This window comes from Emydura macquarii, unplaced genomic scaffold (genome assembly GCF_026122565.2).
Source record: "Emydura macquarii macquarii isolate MOO-44397 ecotype Brisbane River unplaced genomic scaffold, CSIRO-AGI_Emac_v2 contig_1119, whole genome shotgun sequence".
In the NCBI taxonomy this organism is placed as follows: domain Eukaryota; kingdom Metazoa; phylum Chordata; order Testudines; family Chelidae; genus Emydura; species Emydura macquarii.
Window position 1 is genome coordinate 7556132 of NW_027131256.1, and position 22361 is coordinate 7578492.

General features: G+C 41.8%; 1 protein-coding gene across 3 annotated transcripts in view; it reads left to right on the forward strand.

Annotated features, from left to right (window-relative positions):
- ZBTB20 (zinc finger and BTB domain containing 20) overlaps nt 1–22361 on the forward strand; it is a 577566-nt gene that overhangs the window by 354535 nt on the left and 200670 nt on the right. For all 3 annotated transcript variants that reach the window (XR_010919343.1, XM_067546058.1, XM_067546059.1), the window contains one exon: nt 17168–17267. The gene's annotated coding sequence lies outside the window, so the exon portion shown is untranslated. The remainder of the gene's footprint in view (nt 1–17167; nt 17268–22361) is intronic.

Here is a 22361-nt window from a genome sequence, read left to right on the forward strand (position 1 = left end):
TGCTTATAGCTAGTGTAGCTTTTCATGATTTATTGTCATCTGTGTGCTGAAATATAACAGAGAGATGTTGAAACAATATAACTGGTAGCATCCACATCCTCTCTTCGTTAGAGATTGAGTATTGCTGTTCAGATATTCCATTCTTGGGACATTAATCCCATCCTACCAATTCCCAATCAGATATTTTCTCCTCTGGGTACATAGCCGAAGTCCCTGTGACATACAATTCAGAGACTCTTCCCTTTAGGAATTGATTCCAAATTCTGATTATTATTCACATGCTTTGCCATGGGGGGAATTAATCTCAGGCTCCTGGCTACTGTTCTGGGACTTAATCTATCTATAATTAAGATTTTTTGCACTAAATGTAGATTGACAGAGAGCTCTCCTGTCTACAGTCTGATTTTTCTTCTGGCTGGCAAACTAAATCCAGGCTCACTGAAGAGTTATTAACACAAACTATTCTGACCACCAGTGTTACTAGAAAGCCTCAGAGCTCAGGCATCTGGCAGAAGCCCATGGGACGGTTGAAGTGTTCTCTAATGCTGAACTTCTGTGGAGAGGTGTGAAAATTCTCATAAGAAGCAGAGCAAAATGGAGTAAACATGGTGTGGCTGAAACAGCAGGAAAATTGCATCAGAAAGAAGGAGGAATAAACGAATGCTTGCAGCCCAGCTCTCATGAGCAACACTACAATAACAAACCAGTTTGCCCATGAGATGACTCTGAAAAGAAAAGTTCAGGAGATCTGTCATGGGAAACAGATCCTTTTCACCTCTAGCTAGATGTTTATAACCAGCCCACACTGATAGTGACCAAAAAAGTTGTTACTGTTTGGTGTACTTGAGAAATGAGTTTAGTCGGTCTCAGTCTGCTTTCCAATCAACAGGTGTCCACACCACCATGACCCTCACCCTCATGGCCATTCTCAGCAAAGAAACAAAGGATTGAAGGGCCAAGGAGGCAGATCTATGCCATCTACCCAAGATATGGTCTCTACATAGCTGTGCCCAGTGAAAAAGCAGCACAAGGAAGTTTGCACTGGCACTGTGCTTAACTTGTGGATATAAAAGCTTCATTCTCTAGGGCTGACAGTACAGTGCCTTTTACCAGCACAAAATTAACACCATTTTTGTTTAAAATATATAAATAATTTCAGTAGGGAAACTATTTCACTTTAAAGCTTCCAAGGAATCATTTAAAAAGAACTGTGGGGGGAAAATGATTTAGAAAAATACCTTGACATCCAGTGTGCTTCTTTTATTATTCCATCAACGGAAAGTAAGCCACTGATAAATTTCAGCAGAGTTCTTAGAACTGTAAAGGTGCAATACAGAGAAAACAAAACAAAACCCTGCACAGTGCCATAGCTACATAAATCCCCCTTTTTATTCAAGGTGGAAAAGCTGGATCAGAATACCCCTAGATTTAGCAGTCATCGGGATCTGGACCTACATTTTGTGTCTCAGGCCTATCCCTAGTGTAATTAGAAACAGCATTTCTAGTGACGATAGTTGGCTCATGTGTTCTGTAACACTTCAGAAGAGATCCCAGTTTCCTTTTTTTCCTCCGTTTTAGCAGTGGGTAGCCCTGCAACCTTTTGATCAACCGACTTTGTACATTACATGACTGAACTCGGCTATGCCAACATCCTTTTAGGAAGTTGACATTTGTGTAGTTTGGGAGAAAAAAGAGAGAGAGAGAGAAGAATGAATCCCTACTGCTTCCTCCTGCCCTTTTGATTGAGAGCAGTAAGTCAACAGGAGAGGTGCAACTTTTAACAAGCAGGTGTGAGTGCAAGTTGATTGAGATATTTCTATAGCCAAAAAATAAAATAAAAAAAAAGAGGGAGGAGGAAAGAAAAAGAAATCTCTGTGTTAAGTAACACTAATCAGGGTTGATTACAGGAAATGAATGAATTCATTGATGGGATGGATACTGAGACAACAAAGGAGATAGATAGCATAGGTGGGATAACCTATGGGATAATTCTAAACTGGGTAAAGGAGTTTTGATTTAATGATCAATGAGGTCCCTAATTTCTATGATTTGTTAACCCTTTCTCTCCTGCTGCTTCCTGCATTGATTGTTTCGTGTGCATATCCTGACCTGCAGTTCCCCCTACTAGACTTTGTCTCCACACAGCTCTCCCAATGTACTGTGATCTTGACCAGCAGCTGCCTCTGCTATCCCTGTCCTAGGTCGCTGACACACTTCTGCTGATGCAGGGTTTTAGCAATAGAGATGGAGAAGAAAGGACTGTTTTTAGCACTGGTGTTATTCAGAGAAAATAGCAACAAGATTTAGTGAGAGCTCATCTAGGGATTGTAAGAAAGGGTTAGGACTCAGCATGATGCTGAGATCAATACGAGGATATGCCAATGATTCTTTGCAAGACCTTGGATAAGTCACAAGGCTTATTCCAGCCCTAAATTAATCAAAATGCGAAAAGCTCATTGACAAATCATACACAGTTTCTGAAGTGAGTTAAAAAGTTGCACCGAGCGCCCTTTTGTGACATCTTAACCTCCAGTTCTGTTACCTTTTTTAGTTTGTTTAACTTTATTATGTGCTCTGACAACACAGATCAACTTCCTGTGGATGTTTGTTGCAAACAGTTCCATCTGAAACCCAAACCTGTACAACTCCATTGTTGAGGAGACAGAGCTTGCATTGCCCAGCGACACATTCAACACTTGTGATAACAGAGATCGTCACAGACTGGCTTTGTGATGGGCCTGTCGTTCCACAGCACAGACCCGGGAATGAAGTGTGCTGTACTGTCTGTAAGGCAGCCTCAGACCAAGCAGAGTTCAGGGAAAATACATTTCAATGTAGCCGATTGAGAGTGAGTGAGCAAGGCAAGAAAGTAAGAAAGGGTTTAAACATCTCTATGAATAACAAGAATACCCAGAGTTACAATAGTAAATGCTCCCAAATTCTAGAAGGTATATTAAAGCTCCTGCTTCAAGGCAGAAGCCAGTCTCTGTTAGGAGTAGAATGAGACCTTTGTAGGGGCATATATGCCAATGGGGTTTCTTGCACCTTCCTCTGAAACATCTGGTGCTGGCCACTGCTGGAGACAGGATACTGGACTTGATTTGATCCAGTATGGCAGTTTGTGTGGGAGCGAGCGAGACAAAGGCAGATAGTTCAAAACACCACTCAAAAGCCCTAATGAAAGAATATTGAGGTATATTCTATGAGGGCTCAATTTTCAACTATTTGTTAAACAGATCTCTTGTGAAAATCTGTACTTCGTTTGTCTTTAATGATTGATAAAGTATTTAAAGAGGAACACCTGGACCCATTGCCTCCTCACCCATGTGAGTGCTCAGTTACCTGACAGAATTGTGCAAGTGCATGATCATGTAACCCACTGCTCCATGTGTGTTACGTTTCCCCTCTCTATGCCTGATCCCCAGAGTATAGCTGCCTGCTACTCGTCAGTCTCTGGAATGTAGTCTTTAGCTCAAGCAACAGAGTTCTGGGAAGTAGTGCAGAAGATCCTGGTTTAAACCCTGCTGATGGCCAGCGTTGGAGAGAAGGTCGTTACATTGGCATGTGGCTGTGGAGAGGTGCTGCAGCCACACGCACAATTTGGAAATCTCCATGTGCAACTTCCCCGGTCTCTGTTTGAAATCGAGTGAGCCCCAGTAGGTGGCACAAAGTGGTTTAAATGCTTCCCTTTGGGTATTGACTGGAATGGACGATAGGCCTTGATGGACGGACTGTGGTAAAGAGCTGAATGCCATTCCAGGGAAATTTACCTGGATCAGTACAACAGCTTAATGGTAGTTGAGAGGTGCGCAGGAGAGCAGGCTGTAGAATTGAGGTGGTAAGACTTCAAACTGTATTCTTAAGGGCAGAAAGACTTCCCAGGGCCACCATGCTATTGAAAAGTCAGGCCATCCGTGACGCCAGTAGTTAGAGCTGAACATCAGAAAGACCATAAACCAATTTCCATCTGACTTAACAATCAAAAGAAGAACTTTTTGGTTTAAAAATAAAACATTTTGCTTTGACAGGAGAATTTGCCAATCCTGTCATGTGAGTTCCCAATATCGTGAGGGGGAAGAAAAGTAAATCACAAATAATCTGACTGACATGATGATGTGACAAAAAGACGTCATTTGCATACTGTCCATGGGGGCCCCTCTTCTTAAAATGAACTCGTAGTTGACCAAGAGAGCGAGGATGCCGAGTTGAATATTTCGGGGTAGAGAGTTAACTTTTCCCACTGTGAAAATGGAACTGGAGAACCACAAGGTCTTATGTTAATGGAGCTTATGGATTGCTACTTGCTAGCTCACTTGTTCTCTTCCCCTACAGAAGGGACTACTGTCTCCAGTCTGGGAAACTATTCACTTGCTGGGTGTAAATCACACACAGCTATCCAGCTTGCAGCATGTGTGACTAAGACCCTGTCTACACTTACCTCCGAGATTCGGCGGCAGTCGACGGGAGTTACGCAAGCTACGTGAAAAACTTGCGTAATTCCCGTCGACTTCTCTGCTTCTCTTCTGAGCGCCGTCTTCACTACACTGCACTGATGGGAACCATGTTCCCGTCGATGCAGCGCTACGCCACTTCTGAGGGTGGTCTTAGTACATCGATTTCTGAATCAACTGAGCAGGTCTTCACAGACCGCTCAGTCGATCCAGAGAAATTGATCTGATGGCGGCGACTTTACCGCTATTAGTGTAGCCGTAGCCTAAGTGTGCCCCTCTCCCCCACTGTGTAGGATAGTTACTTTTAGTGACACAGTATATTAGGGTCAGGGAAAACTGCCCTTCACAGATGGGTGGCTTTTAATACAGAGCTTCATTTGCTTTTGAAATACACTCTGAGCTTCTCAGGACCTCAGTTTAAATCCTAGTGGTTCTGGCCTGGGCAGCACCTCATTTCTTGTGGAAGTCTTATCAAGTGATGCTGCAAACAGGTTGGGGGAGGGAAGAAGCTAGCCAGTAGCTGAACATCTCTTCCCACCCCCCACCCCCACTAGGTGTCACTGCATTCAGTGGAAATCTAGGAGGAAGGTTTTGTGGGAGGGGGGACTTGAGGACAGTTGGAATTAACATCTATGCATCTGTAAACAATAGAACGAATGGCATGTGGAGCCATAACTCCAACATACTGTACATAGAGAGGCTCATTAAAGCAGTATTTTTAATGCAGTTTGGTTATAAATGGCCCATTTTTACCTTGGCATGTATTATCTTCACTTTCCCCCTTCTTTAAAATGATGTCTCGTGCATAGGGTTGTCATTTTTGCGCCTACTGCATTTTGCGTTATTACACTTTAATGGTGTTTGAAATTCTTTCATACATATTCGGCTTCAGTGGTATAAATGCAGAAAGAAAAATAATCAGCATACTTCAGTATCGGATGACATGAAATGTCATGTGATAACTTTATACAGCTTCTTGGTTAAGACCTGGTATAGTACCCATAGTAAACAGGCTTCAACCAAAACTTTCTCTATCTGAATGCCCTGAGCTTAGGGCTGTTCCAAATCCAAATTCAAATTTTGCAGTTTGAGCCCTTTTGTACCCAAAATGGGAACCATTTACCTGAACCTACTCCTTGAACTTAGTGGGTTTGGGTAAAGGGAGACCTAGATATCTCTGATCCCTGGTTTTGGTTTTGCAAAACCATCCTCTCAAATTCTACCTTTGCATTAAGGATGTATAGGATGATCTAATAGATCTTTGGGGTTTTCCTTCCCCACCCCACACCCTCTGTAATTATGATGATACTATACCATCTAATAGTGATCTCTATCCTTGGGAGCAGAGTTTTGTGTTGGGATAAAAGTTGCTTTAATGTGAATGCTGTGGGATTTTTTTTTTTTTTTTAAATTCTCTCTCATTCTCCATTTCATGAAAATTCATTAATCTGTGACATTTAAAGACTCTGTCTGAGAGGTGTCTGGAGCGGCGGCCGGCTGCATACATCAATAGTTTCTTAGAGTCTGGCACTCTGTCAATATTTGGGGGCCCCAGTAACAGCACTTAAATGCATTGCCTGCCAGCCGTCACACTCTTAGCATGTCTGTAAGAGTCTGAATGAACGGATATTAGCACGTCAAATCCTTTCTCGACTGGCAACACTTTAGAGACAAGCCGCTTGGTAGGTATCTTACCTCCCTTTCTGCCCCCCCGGCCCCCCTCCCTCCTTTCAGGCTTCTCTTTCTTTATCTGATGTAGCTCATGTATTTACACACACACATGTAACCTGCAGAGAGGCTATTGTAAAACCTGAGGCGAAAGGTGGAGTTATGGCGTACTGTATTTAACAGTGGAAATGGGTTGAGGAGAGGGCTGGCACAAAAACAAGAATTAGGTTTTGTGAGAAATTTTGAGTTTATGGAATTTGTTTTCATTCCATATTCAGTGAATCAAGCAGAGGAGGGATTTAAACCTGGGTCTCCTGCATCCCAGTTGAGTGCCCTAACCACCAGACTATAAAATCAGCCTCTGGCTGTTTTTTCTCAGTGAATATTTAATTATAGGTGTAAAGCTGAACCACTTCAACACAAGAGAGACGGACTATAACCAAGTAATCATGGCCCTCATCTAGAATGTGAGAGACCCAATGGTCCTTCCTGCCAAGCAGGGACGGGGTTCTCTCTTTGGTTTCATTCAGAAATTCAATCCTGGCTTTGAGCACCCTTTCTCAACAAAAGTTTTGTCAAACCAATATGTTTCCATGAAAAGTTTCAGTTTCAACAAACTGACATTTTCAAAAAAAAAAAAAAAAAAAAAAAAAGGTGCTTTGAAAAATTTACAACTAGCGCCGGTCAACACTGTTTGGATCCAGAACAATATTAGACTTACGGTGGAATCTGGGCTGGATGAATTGGAAACAGTTTGGATTTAGATTTCATGGTGCCAAAATCTTGTGAGAGTTCAGCTCTAAATAGTGAAAATCTTGGACAAAAATCTCATAAGAACTGCTGCTATGGCAAGATTTCAGCCAACTCCAAACCAGAATTGGAAAATGGGCCATTTCTGGGTTTGGATCATACTAAAAATCAATCCTGTAGGAGTAGGTTCAGAATCCAGATCTTCCCTCCCTCCCATCATGCTGCATAAACTGGATTTGAAACTCAAGCCAAATACTCAGTCACCTTTGTAACCCCACTGAATTAGTGGAGAAGCACCAGGGGAGCAGAATATGGACTGTCATTTTAAATTTATTTTTGGCATGCAGTGAGAAATACATAAACAGAAACTCTGATTCATAAACACATATTACATTACATTCATTCCCTACCACCTCCTTTGCTTTGCTGGTACACTATGGGCAGGCAGAGATTCTTCAATGGCTATTATTAATAATCATGTTTGTTACAGAAGTCCCTAAGGGTCAACCAAGATTGAAACCTTATTTTGCTGAGTGTTGTACAAAGACAGAGTAGGAGACAGTCTTGCACCAAAGAGGTTACAATCTAAGTATACCAGACAGATATAGGATGGGGGTAGAGGCATAATACACAAGCAGAATGAACTATATGATGGCAGCTAACTCCACTTTAGTGCCATGATTGTTGTGGTTGTTGTTATGGGGGTGGGTACTTCAGAAGAGTTCAGCTAAATGATTTGTAAAAAGGGGGGAAGATAAGTGGGTGAGGGGGACAGGGTGGGGAGAAGACAGTGAGTGAGCAGGTGTGGAGTGAAGAGACCATGGAGAGGGATTAGAGCAAACAACCAATCAGTACAATGCAGCGAAAGTCTAGTCAACAGTGTAGATTTAGAAAGTTCCCTACCTGTCCATAGGTCCCTGCTTCGGCCCATACCTAATGGAATATCTCTGGCTCCTCTCTGCAGTTTTCCCCTTCAAGACCAGATGGTGGATGGGAAGGGAGGCACCACCCCGGTCCTAGTGCCTTCATAGTAGGGTGCGGTCTCAGCTACCCAGTTAAGAGGCACTCATGTTTGTGTTCTCGTTCCCTGTTGTAGCCTCGGTGGTCTGGGAGGCAGCACTGTTCAAGGCTGTGAATAGTTCTGGCTTCTGGAAGTTTGGATGGGGGTGGTCTTTTCCAAAACAGAATTGGCAAGAGAAAGAGAGAGGAAACCCCTGAAACACTATATCCATGTTTCCTTTCCTAAGTCTCCTCCTTTTATGCACTGGTTAGAATAGTCCCTCTCCACCACCATGAACCGGGTCACAGAGTACTGCTGGGTGGAGCTCCTTGTCTGGGAAGTTTCCGCAGGAATGCGGCATTTTTGGGAGTAAGTCCTAAAGAAGTGGATAAGACAACAGGAGGGCAACTTCTAGGAGATGAAAATAGCATCTGAAGGTGAGTGAATCACGCCACCTGGAACCCAACCTTTTTAGCATACTCCCCAAAACACCTTCTAATAACCCTCTAGTTCATTCTCCAATAACACCCACTATCACCCTCTCCAGTGACACCTAGAACCCATAATCTCTGCATCCTCTTCACGTAACGTCCAGAAACACCCTTCATTGAGCCTCCAATCCTCCTCCAGTTACAGTCTGAAATACTCTACATGACAATCAATTGGAGAAAATTACCCCCACTGTAAGAAACTTGTGAGAGTGAGTCAGCACCAGGAGTAACTGAATTACCCACTTCCAAATGTTACTCCCCTCTCTGTGGCATTGTTCCTAGTTTTCCCCCTATATACTGAATATTCTTTCCTCCAAGCAGAATTTTATTTGAGCCCAATTTCCTATCTTAGCCCCAAAACACCGGAACCTGCTTATTTCTCTCATTTGCCTAAAACAATCCAGACCACCCTGCAAGGCTTTTGAATACGTCCGCAGAGGTAATTAGCAATTGGGGGTGAATTAACACTGCTTCAGGCAGGCAGGCAGGCAAGCAAGCAGCAGAGGGAAAATAAACCGAAACAGGCTCAGGAACTCTGTGGACACTGGTGATGCTACTGGTAAGACAGCAGCAATGGCCAGTAAGTATAGACAACCAGTAGGAAAAGGAAGTATTTTCAATTATAATAATTACTCTTTAAGCATAGGTATGGGAAGGATGGATGGCGAAACTCATGTCTTAAGGGGAACCATTCGCTGCAAATGAAAACCCTGGATGTGATATGGGCATATTGCCAGTGATCACCATGATTTGTAAACTTGTAAGGAGTTGGGGGTGAGACTCAGACTCTGGGGAATGGTGATTCTGAAGGGGGAGCGGTGTCCCCTGTTACTGAACAGCAGCAATATGCATTTGCCAATTATGGAGCAGCAGCCAAAGGAAAATACAAACAGGGTGGGGTTAAAACTTCAATGAGACTTTTAGGTGAGTGAAGCATGCAAGATCAGTACAAGTACAGATACAGTACAAGTGACCAACATATGGGTTCTAAGAGGAATTAGCTGTATTGTTCATTCTCAGTCTATGCTTTGTTCTGCCTTTTTATTGTCTCTGAGAAATAACACAGCAATTTAGAATAACCCAGCCTTTTGGACCCAGGGAGCTTCATCTCAACATGTAATGGGGCACGTTGTCAGCACTGTTTTAAAAACATGACTAACCTATTGTCAGTGGCAGACATTTATGCTCTGAAAATTCCCCCTGTCCAGCCCTCAGTGGTACGTGTTGCAGTTGAAGAGTTCATATTGTTTTATTTTCTATCAGGTTCTAAGGACTTTTTTTCCTGAAACCAGTCGGGATACTGAGATACCTGGGAACTGCAAAACAAGTGCAAAGAGGCCTCTTTCCTTCAATCACACAGACTTTCTGAACTGCTTTAGACATATACCTTAGGGTCATATTGGTAACTGAATGGGCTGCAATTTAGCCATGCACTTTCCATTAACACTAATGAGGGTTTTGTGGCTAAAGCCCTGTGCAGAGAATTGGGAATATACCTGCTAGTGTTCTGTTAAGGAGTTCTTCCTCTTTTAATTCAGGTACTTTTCTCTTACTGGGAGGGCAAGTGGGGTTGGTCTTTGGAACAGGGGTGTGATAGTGGTGAGAGTATCTTGGGATCTGCCCTCCCAAACTGCAAGACTATGCTGGCTGTTTGTTTTCTACCTTTCAAAACTGGGCTTGGTGAGAGAGGAACAATCAAGTTACATTTTAGTTTTGTTGTAATAAATTAATAAAACTTTTGGTTTTCCCACGATTGTCCACTAAAGATACAAAACTATCTGATTGCCCCTACTTTAAGATTGGACCACCATTGAGTTATCATTTGTATTGCAGTTGAGACTAGAGGCTCCAGCTGAGATCAGGGTCTTGTGTTAGGCACAGTATGGACACACAGTAAGACTCTGCCCTGAAGAGCTTACAATCGAAGAAGACAGGATAGACACAGGGTGGGAGGGGAAATGGAGGCACAAAGAGATGAAGTGAGTTGACCATGGGCACACAGGAGAGCCAGGAACAGAACTGAGGCTTCCTGACTCCCAGGCCAGTGTCCTAGCCACTAGGCCATACTGCTCTGAAGCTTACACACTGTAGTATGTGGTTGAATTATATTGCCTGCCTGCATTAATTATACAGCCTGACTCTGACTATGTGGGGTGAAGGAGTGTGGAAAAGAGTACAGGAAACTTTTCCTGCTGGAGCACTACCAGAATTTTAGTACTTGAAATCCCTGAGCACAAAGTGCTAGAAAGAGGTTATGGTTGGGTGAATTAGGGGCACAGCTATGACATCGTCCTTCTTCCACACCTCTGTGGACTTCCTTAGTGCTCTAGGAAACATTCTGCTGTCCTGAGCGTCACTACAGCTGGTGCAATACCCTGTGCGCTGCCCCCCTAGTATAGTAGTTCGTTGGCGCACCAACTGTATATTCCTGTACAGTAATGTGTACAGTGCTAAGAACCCTGCATGCTATTCAGCAATAATAATAGCATGCAATACTGTACACTGGAGAGTTGAGTAGACTGGGGAAGATCTCATGCCTCAGGCTCTATATTTTCATTTTCAAATGTAGTAGTATTTTGAAAAGTATTGCTTACAAGTTAAAATTTGCATTTGTCAGAGCTGCTCACAAATGGGATTTACTGCAAAGCACTCATTAAAGGGAAGCAAAGCAGGATAAGGAACAAAAGATGCATTCTTAGCAAAGTTTGAAATGCAGATATTTTCAGCGATCCTTGTTGCCACAGGAAAAATGTCTTCCTCCTTTCATACCACCCTTGCCCCCTCCCGAAAATATAGGCAGGCAAGTGAGCAAATACAGATTCCTCTCAGAAGGTTAACCTGCTAATACTCAAACTCCTCCTTATCTCTGATGGTAGCATTTCCCAGTGCTCCACATCAAAAATAATTATTTGGTATTTCCTGCATGATCATTCCCACTCTGACAGATTTCCCCTCATTCCAATTCCAAATCACAGTGACCAATTAGCTGTTTATTACTGACGCTATCTAGGGGAAGATGAGCCATCTTTCTATCTAAGTATATCTAATGCACCCATCACCATAGTATCTCTCTCTAGCTTATCTATGTGCAGCATACTTTGATACCATCAACGTTACCATACTATGTACAAAATTACAAAATGCAAAATCAAGTGTCACCTTAAATTTGTTTGCAAATTAATCTGTACTCCTTTCTTCAGTTACCATAACTTAGTTTTTTCCCATGAACATTTGTCCATGAGAAATGAAACCAGGACATTCTTAAGTCTTTATTGTTAGGGGAGACTTGTGCAAAAAGATTGGGTTTGCATCATTCTCTGAATTGGTCCATCTAATGCACATTCCAATGCTTTCTGCAAAGGAGTTGCACAGTCAAGAGACTGTTACCCAGATTGCACTGGCATTTGCTACCAAAAGCTGCATCTGGGGATTTGTCAGCCACAGTGCTCCTTTTGGGAGAAATTCATTCCAGTGTGCAGTGCCTGTACAATTCCCTAGCTCTACTCAAGCCCCGCATGAAGGGCTCAGGTGGTGAACAGGGCCTTGTGTGGTTTCTCAGTAATGAGATGAATTTCTCCTTTTGAGCTTAGCTGTCTTGGTGAGTTGCAGATGGAGAGGGCAGCCAGCCTCTAGGATAGTCAGGCCGTAACTTATTAAGGACCTTGAAGATTAGGACCAGACTTTCTAGCATATACAGAATTCTTCAGCATGCCTTTCCCTCAGTTCAATTTTTAAAATAATCATAATTTTAAAAAGCACTAATGCCAAACCTTGACCCAGTAGACCAGAGGCAGATGGACCATTAAGCTGGGAGCAATGAATAAAATATAAGAGACAAGGCTCAGCCACGTCCTCTTGTCTACTCTCTGATATAGTGAGACTAGCTTTGTGCCTATTTCAGATCCATTTTTTATTAGTTTCCTCTTGTAGAAAAGTCTCTCTCTGTCCTGTCCTTACCTCTGGAGTACTCTGACATCAGTGACCAAAGCAGCAGTCCGCTCTAAACAATCAGCTTCCTCCCTCCTTCCCTTCCATCTTTGTCACCCCAACCTCACTGTGATAAATCTATGGATCGGTGTTGTTAGGGAACCATTACAGACACATGGGTTACAGATACAGGCCTTAATCAGATAAAAGCCTGCATCCTCTCATGCACCAATATTTTGAGTCAGGGTCCTTTTTCAGCTGAGACAAAAAGTCTGGACAGACACGCAGACAGGTTCATAGGAAAAGAATAATTTATTCAGCTGAAGGCTTACAGAGAGAGTAAGCCCCGATTCCTTCTTCACTGCAGACTTTTATACCCTAGACATATGGGAGTGGGACACCCTTATCTTTAATCAGCTAATGCACACTTCCTGTTTCTTCCTGGTAGTTTTACTTATATGACATTCCCATACATACTTCCTTTCCTTTCCTGTTGTTTTTCTGCTTACATGACATTTCTGTTTTCTAACTACGTGACATTTTCATGCATAACTTCCTTTTTCATTGTTACCTATTTCTATACCTTAAGCTAATAATCCTTATTCCCTTACAGTGTATAGGCTTTATCTAGTTACTTGCTGTTTCTTCTGTCCCAGGTAATGGTAGATTTAGAGAGGGTTCTGAAGTAAAACCCAGATCCAAACACTTGAACTGAGACAATAGCGTGCAAGTTAGTTGATATTCATTCACATTTGAAAAGGAATTTTGATTTGACTGTATTCACTTTCCATGAAGATTTACATGTTCAAGCTTTTCTAGTAAAAACCTTTTTCATTCAAATGCTCAGCTATTCACCAAAAATGAATTTTGAATTATACGTTTGCAGTTCATTCTGTCAGTTAGCATGTGCTGCTAATTTTAACAATACATTATGCAATTTCTGAATTAGCTTTTTTTTTTGTTGGTTGGTTGGTTGGTTTTTGTAAGTCACCCAATCAGGGATTCGAAACAATACCAAATGACTCACCAAATCAACACAAGTTGCACTTCACAATTTGAACAATCTGCAGACTTCCTTAACTGAACAAAATCACAGATAATTTAGTATACCAGACAGACAATTTCACCATCTTGTTGTTGATTGTTTTGTGAAGGAGAAAAAAAAAAGTACTATTTCTTGAATATTTAATTTTTTGCATATTATTCACTCAGCTCTACCAAACACCCTGAATATTGAGGTTCAGATCTGGTACCGAATTTCTTAGTTGTCATGTATCTCTATGCCAGGTAAACCAGAACTTTGGATTGGAACCATTCCAAGTTCTACGGCAATTCAGATATGGTTCTGGATCCAAACTTAGCAGCTTAGGCCCATCTCTGCACAGAAAAGGAGCCCATGCACTCAGCAATTGCTGTTCTTTAAAATTATAATGTCATGTATAGATAGGTGAGAGCTGGTATCAGTTCCATCCATGTACCATAGTGGAAATGGTCCGAGGAAGAAATGTCTAAAGGCCTTTCAGGCACATGATTGAAAATAAGACTATTAAACCATAATACTAAGCGGTTTCCCATAAAACCTCTTGACATCTCTGAGGCAAGAAGTGCTGCTGCAGTGATAGAGGTTCAGTAAAGCGAAGTCTTGAGCTCTCACAGCCAATGACCTAGGAAAATGCTGGTATGATACTCACCATGCTGGAGAACTGCGTGGAACTGCTGAAAAGAGCTTTTTTTGGTGGTGGTTGCCACCTTTTCTAGGGCACCTGAATATGTGTTTGCACTCACTGCAGCTGGCTCCAACCAAAGCTTGGCCTAAATTGGAACCTGAATCATGTACCTCTGGGCTTACCTGTTGTGCCCTAATCCTTTTCCTTCTACTGGCCTTGGATATAGTGCTCATCTTCCTCGTATACCAACAGCAATGGCCTGTGTGGATTGGTCAACGGCAAGCTCTCCTATCCTGTAGCAGGTCTACGCTGCAATAAAAAACCTGTGGCTGGCTCATGTCAGAGACTCAGGCTTGTAGGGCTCAGGTTAAGGGGCTATTAATTGCGGTGTAGACATTTGGGCTCATTTTGAAGCCTGGGCTCTAGGAGCCTGTGAGGTGGGAGGGTCCCAGAGCTTGGGCTACAGCCCGAGCCCAAACTCTACATCACAATTAAACATCCCCTTAACTCATACCTCCCGAGCCCGAGTCAGCTGGCCTGGGCCAGCCAGGAGTATCTAATTTCAATGTAGACATACCTACACAGCTATCAGTCCCATTCCTTACATTCCCATCAACCCCTGAAGCATTATCTCAAGATACATGTTGGTTTGTTTTTGCTCAAGACAACCAGAGTCTCCTCTGAGTGCTTCTCTCAAGCCAACAGTGAGACTGAAAATTGGGAGTTTGCCAGAAAACATTCGAAGGAGTAGCAGTGGCGGGATAATGTTGGGGTGGGTAGGGGAGAACTTTGCCTTCCTTTTACTACTATGAAATAGACCCTAGATGTTTGGAGCCTATGTACCATAGATATATTAGTATATGGAGCTGTGTACAAACGTACTCCTTGGTATCCTCCATGAAGGCAGTGTTTGTGTACCTCAGATATGTGGGCACGTAGATATGGATATCAACTCTGGATGTAATCCAAATATGAGGCATCAGTATTCAGTACACTAGACTCTCCAGTTACCCTTTAGTATATGCAGAGTTAGTACACAGAGCCAACTACTAAAAAGGGTCACGTGATTAAATTAATAGCATGAATTATTTAGAAACAGTTAAAGGAAATACAGTTTCAACAACACTGGCTTTAAACACAAGTAAGTCAAGGAGTTGCTTTTCCTTTGCAATCTCAGCAACTCATGGGCCAGCCAGGTCTCCCCCTCTACAAGTGGAATCACGGGAGCTTGATCCCCCACTTCTAGTGACTTGGAACACAAATTATAAGGCCACCCTTATTGACCACTCAGCATGTAATGGATTTTGCTTATGCAGGAGCGGTTGGCATCAAATATTGTGGCTGGATTTTTAAAACAGCTGGGTAATTTTATGACAGGAAGGTATTTTTCACCTGTGTGACAATGTGTTATCATAATTGGGTTGTATTTTTCCTTCTTCTCACCATCAGGTATTGGCTGCTGTCTGAGAAAAGATACTCTTATTGTTGTTATTTGTAGTATTGTAACGCCTAAAGGCCTCAACCAAGATCAGGGCCCCAGTGTATTAAGCAGCATACAAGGACATATTGAGAGAGAGTCTCTGCCCTGGAGAACTGTGTCTAAATAGACAAGAGGGCAAGCTGGGAAACAGAGGCACAGAGGGGTGAAATGACTTGCCCCAGAGCATGTTGCAGGTCAGTGTCAGAGCCCGGAATAGTACTTGCCAGCCAGTTCAGTGCCCTGTGCACTCTGCCTTCCCTGACTTGGACCAATGATCTGATCCTCAGTCACTGCAACTACAGATGCCTTAGTACGATTTAATCATCCACGGCTATGTTCTGTAAATAAACTAGTGTGTGGACCTTCCTAAAGGATCATATTTTCCATAACTGTCATGTCAAGGAAAGTTTCTCACTTCTCTTTACTATCTCATTTTGTGGACTGTCGAATACGGGCCCGTTCTGATTGCTGGTGGCCGTATTGATTTTGTACACATTACTACTACTTTTTGCAACCACAGAGGAGAGACGTGCTTCATTTTCAAAGCCTTGATCTGAAAGGAATGGTTTAGCTGACCTTTCTTTTCTAACCATTGCTCAGAAGGACCCAACTACAGAATTTCTGTTATATAAATGGACATTCAAATCTTCTGGCAGAAGAAACATTTCAGGTTCATCTTTTCCTAGTCCTGACTTCTTTTTTTGAATATACTGCACCCTGGCAATCATCTCTGACAAAATATCTCTGAAATAAAATATTTTCCCTTGCTTCCAAAAAGCTCATTTTGCATCTTAGCTTTGAATGATATGTATCAGTCTGTAACAGACTCCAGTTCTTGGGAGATTGTTGTAACCAGATAGATGTATGGGGTGGGATTTTCAAAAGTACTCAGCATTAGCCAAATTCTGTTCCCATTGAAGTCAATGGGAGTTTTACCACAGACTTCAGTTGGAACAGAGTAATGTTGAGAGCTTTTAAAAATCCCACCCATGGTACATAAGAAGTAGATGTCACTAGTGTTTGCTTTATGAAAACAAGACATGCACAAAGAAGGTGGTAGAAGAGAGACTAAGGTAAAAAGTTCAGATTCAGATTTTCCAAATGTAGGGTTTGGTTCTGCAATTATAATTCAGCCTGTTAAAATTTGGATCTGAATCCAAACTTTCCCCAAAGTTCAAGAGGCTTCTGATTGAAGGGTTTACATAACAGGTTAATTTCTTGTACCAGCCTGTTAAGTACTGTATCTTTTTCTGGGAAAACACACACATGCGTGCACACATTTTTTTGGTATGTTTCTTTGTATACTTTGGTTTAGTGACTGAAAAATATATTCTTGTAATATGTGTATTATTTTAACAGGTGTCCCTTTACTGTGTGTTTCCCAATATGTTGAGGTTTTTTAAAAAAGGCTCTATCATGTTAAAGTCTGGGTTCTTCTTAGTTGTTTTTGTTTTTCCTGCATAAATCATTTTGAATTTATCCCTATAATTGTTAGTTTCGGGAAAACCTTTGATTAAGTCAGACCAGCAACTTTTTTTTCTTTTTTTTGTTTTTTTTCTTTATGGTGCTTTTTACTTTTTTATGCTGTTTTCTGTAGAAGTAGTAATTACATATTCTGTTTGTAATGTATGCAAAACTCAATTTGTGTATTTTATTGTTTCTTTTCTTTTTTCCCCCCCCCCTTTTCTTTGTGTTTTCTCAACATCTGCATGGTGGATTGATGGCAAGAGCAGCAGTGGCTGGCACGTTTCCTCTACGTTGTGAGAGAGAGAGAATTGGCTGGAATGAAACCTGGCTTTCCACATAGTCGGCTTGAAATGCAGCATTGAAAAGGTATCATCTCATTTTCTGTCCTGAGACCAAAGGTGAAAACCACAAGCAAATAGTAATGTTGGTGCCAAGCCACCTGTTGATTCACACTAGAAAAGCCCTTGGCAATACATTCCTTACTGTATCCAGTTGCATCTGTTGAATGGCTGACATCTGTGTACCTACAGTATCTGTCTGTATCTGCATATCAGGTACAGAGGCTAATTCAGTAGCCTTTCACCTGAAAAAATCTGGGTTCAAATTTAGTTAAGGCAGAAGGGAATAGAGTTTTCTGGTCTCAGTCTAGTCCTTTGACTAGTCCATTGTATGTCTGCTTCACATCACCTCTGCATGCAATTTGGCATGATTGGCAGTCATGTCTCAGTAAAAGCTCTTTTCTGGAAGAGCATGGGGTGTTGTAGGACAAACTGAGTTTTGTTGGCAGACCTGTGTGGAGAGTACAGGACTGAAATAGCAGGAGGTGCGACAGAACAGGATTGATTGAGATGCATTAGCAGAGCTGCGTGAGAAGCCCAGGACTGAATAGTAGCAGGGGCTGCAGGTCAAGACTGAGGTGCATTGACAGCTGTGTGAGGAGCCCAGGACTGAAATAGGAGCGGGGCTGCAGGTCAGGACTGAGGTGCATTGGCAGAGTTGTATGAGGAGCCCAGGACTGGAATAGCTGGGTTGCTAAAGATCAGAATTCAGATGCATTGGCAGAGCTGTGTGATGTAATCTTGCACATTGCCAGCCTTCACAATGCCTCGTTCTAACTAGTGCTGTCAGTGCTTCAATCTCCGGAGTACTAGAATTCACCCTGTCAATTCAAAATTAAATTAACACCAAATCCAATCCACAGACCACTGTGCACTTGCCCTGTTATCAGTGTGTATGTAGGTAAAGTAGATGACTGCAGTGCATTTAAATGACACCAAAGCTCTGAGCTATCCCCACAAAAACTAATGACAGTTCAGCAGTTGCTAAATCAGCCTTTTTTGTGCTTACACCTTTTAGTATAAATGTTCCTATATGTGGATACACCAGTATGCAATAGGGTTAGGAATTCTGGGTAATTTGATATATAGAACCAAATTCTGTGCTTTACTTACATAATCCTGCTGAGGTTTATGGGAGGACATGAGCAAGGGTAGAATTTGGCCCATGATATTTATATTTGCTCACATTACTTTATGTTTGAGAGATGAATATTTCCTGTGGGTCTGAAGCGTTGTCCAAGGTTGTGCCGCCATTCCATATGTGTCCTTGGTGGGATATCTAATCTGTTGTGAAACAATGTGGCAATGAGCAGTGAAGCTACACAGTGACTGACCAGACCAAAAAATCAAGTTAATACGGTTACTGTCCTCCGAAGCCTTCCTAACGCTGAGGCAAGACACTCAGATGCCTTGTAAGGTGCACGATTTATTTATGGTTTGCCATCACAAATATTTTATGACAGAAGGACTTCATAGCCTGCACTCCAGCATGTTTTTGAATAGGAATAAAGATGGATTATATCACATACTTCAGAGCCAAACTTCACAAATGTTCACAGATGGACAGTAGGATTAGGTCTGGTAGAAGTGATAAGGCCCACTGAAGTTTGGGGATGTCTGGGACTAGGATTTTGATGGACGCATCTCTGAAAACTAACCTCTAAATTCTCTTAAGTGCCTGGTTGGATTTTAGTTGCACAACTCTTATTATAATGTCAGGGCAAGTCTCTGAGCTAATTCAGCCCCAAGCATCTTTGACCATTTTTCTCCGAAGTGCCTTCATTTAAAAAACCTTTGCCCTGCTGTTCAGACTAACATTTGACCTGTGGAATAACTTCTGTGGGTGTGTCATGTGGCAGCTTCTGGCTATGCTTGCTGTGTTGACAGGAATAGGAAATGGTAAGAACATTGTTTGTCCACTAAAATAAGCCAGTGTGATATGGGATACATACGTGGGGGAAACGCATTCATGTTTTAACTTCACTGAAATCTGTGGTTAGGCAAAATTCAGCAGTTTTGTCTTCAGTGGAATTACATCATGGATTAATTTTTAAAATAAATATTGTTGGGTTTTTTTTCTTTTTTCTGTGTTGTGTGATGAATGCAACATTGTGTTTGATTAACAGATAGACAATTTCACCATCTTATTGTTGACTGTTTTGTGAAGTAGAAAAAAGATGTACAATTTCTTGAGTATTTTATGTATTGCTTATTGTTCTCTGAGCTCTACCAAACACCCTGAATATTGAGGAAATCAATGCCTCATATGTTAGTGAATTATATTTCTGGAATTCTTCCGTTCAGTTTATAATCTAATTCACTAAAAAGGCTGTGTTGCTTGCAAAATTTGAAATTTCGAAATTGCTGTGTACCTTCCTGGCAACCAATATTATTTATGTCATGTTGATGAGGCTGAGATATTTCTCAGTGTTAGCCTCACGGGAACAAGATAAGGAGGAGTATCTTTTGACTGATCTTGTGGATGCTGCTGTATCTAAAACCTCTTATTTGCTGGAGTTCTTAGAAGTTTTTGATTTGTTTTTCCTCTGTCTCTGACCTAATTAATTTTATAGGACCTCCCCATGGACATAATTTATATGACAAATGAGAATTATATTAGCAGTTGCTGTCGTGGCATGAAGCCCCTCGTTTATGGTAAATTTAATGTGCTCCTGCGTTCTTTTCCTCTCTAAACTGTGATCTATCAGTGATCATCTGTTTTCTTTATTTTTCAGATAATTTTGATTGCATAATGACTTTATTGCCAATATAAAAATATGTACATTTATAAATGCAAAGAGAGAAACATTACTATAATTCAGAATTGACTGGCACAAAAAGCCTCTGAAATTCCACTAGCTCTACATTTTTGGTTGTGTTTTTTTATGGCTGATCCAGTTGAAATATATTTTTGTAGAAAAAAAAAAGTTGAATCGCCCCTCCATTCCCTGCCTATTTGCCAGTTTTCAGCTTGGCACAATGTGAAAGGATGATGATTAACCCCCCCCAGAAGTGAGCTTATAAAGGAAATGCTGACATAACCTTAACTAAGCCAATGCCAACATGACCAGCAATCATTTCATTTGCCCCCTTCAAAACTGTCCCACTTACAGGGCTCGTATTAGTGGTATTGTTTAACTCTTTCAAGCCTGTGAATTTTCACAGCCTTTTTCCAGGCAGCTCCTGTGAGGTAGTGTGTTTTGAGCCACGTTCTCCTCTCTTATACCTGTGCAATTCCACTGACTTTAATAAGGTGATATGGATGAAACTGAGAGTAACATTTTAACGTGTCTCTCTAAGCCCCACTCTGACTTCTGAAGGATTAAAGGGGCACTGGATCTGCTTCTCCTCCTATTGAAGTCAATGGGAGTTTTGCCATGGATAGCAATGGGATCAGGATTGGAGCAAATGTCATGCAGTATATTGCTAAAATGCATGTTTTGTGGGGGAGTTTTTTTAAAGGTAAAGGAGTCTACAAAACAGAAATGTAAATGTTTTCACATTACATCACATAACATACATTAATGTAAATGTTTTCATGATTTTTTAAAAATACAATGAAAACAGTTTTTCTTTGTATTTAAAAATTCTCCTGTAGCACTGTGCATGGTGTTTGTCTGTGAGAGCTGGAAAGAGAAACTGATTAATCTAGTTCCTCTTTCCAAGGTGAATGAAATGCAGAAAATAAACAGCTTAAATGGGGAAAAGCAAATTAGGTCTGTAATGCTCCTTCACTTTGAATTATCTACAGTAGTATATGTAACACAGATAAGGACATTTTAATTCCTAAATGAAAGGAAGGGTAATGGTGAAAGAGTTGAACGGAACTTAAAATGCATAGATAACGTCGGAAGATAACAGCAAAGCCAATCCTGATTCTGATTCAGCAAATCACCTAAGCATGTGCTTAAAGTTAAACACGTGTGTAAAGTGATGTTCCAGATTGTGGCCTCCTTGATGCTGCCCTCCATAGAGCTGGGCAGAGCCCAGGAAGCAGGTCTGATTCAGTGACTATAAACTGTGATATACATCCTTAGAAAGAATCCTGGAAAACTCCTTGGCAGTCTTATATTAGTTAGATGGTTTGCAAAACATGGTCTGGAGGATGAGAGCAGTTGGGACTTTGTGTATGGAACATAACTGAAAGGACAGGATGATGTCTAGAAGTTTTCTGTTCTGTGTGTGCATGTGTGGTTAATTCTTGTATTGATTTTCATAAAGAAATAGACAATGAAAAGTACAGACAGGTAAATGTCTAGTATTTTTCTCTAGTTTTGTTTCTTTTTTCACATTCCCTATTGTTAATAGAGATCTCTAAGAAACCTCAAAATATAATGACTTTCAGTAGCAGTTTTATGGCCTGTAATAGGGTGCTCGGAAGGCTGGGCTGCCTAATGGTTGGTGCAGCTGACATCCAGCCCGTTGCTTCCTTGGCAGAGGTGCCTTAGTCCTTAAGCAGTATGGGGACCCAGGCCCTTGTCCTTCATGAGGCCGGTAGGATCCTCCCAACAGAGAGTCTAAGTCTGTTGCCTTGGGATACTTCCTATCTTTGTTTCTTCAGTTTGGGGTATGGCCAAACAGCCAATAGTGGCTCAATTTGAGTGCCAGCCCTTTGTGGACTTTTTGCAGCATCCGGCCCAAGCCTCAGGTCCCTCTTGGTGGGAGCAGATGTAATATTGGAGGGTCTTAACTCCATAGTGTCTCTGTAGTTCAGTCACACAGTTCACTCACTGCTTGTTGCTCCTTGGTCTCCTCAGCAGTCTCCCGCAATCAAGGACTTAGTGCTTCTCTCCCCAAGTATCTGGCCCAGCTGTCAGGTTCCTGGTGATGCTCCCCTCATGTAGAGGGGCAAAACGATCTCCTGTCTCTTCACCAGTCAGCCCTGGAGTGAGCCAGGTTCTCTCCCATTTTCTTCACCTTCCAGGCCTGGCTTCAGGTATAGCGGGGCAGGGCTAGACTCTCTTTAACCCTTTTTGTGCTGGTGTGAGGTTTCTCAGCCTCACCACATGGCCCTTTTAAATGTGGTAAAGACTGATTCCTCCCTGATTTCACTTTTCCTGATGTTGCTTAGCAGTCACATGACATTTTTTAAAAGCTTCCTTATTAAGACAGCTTTTATTTA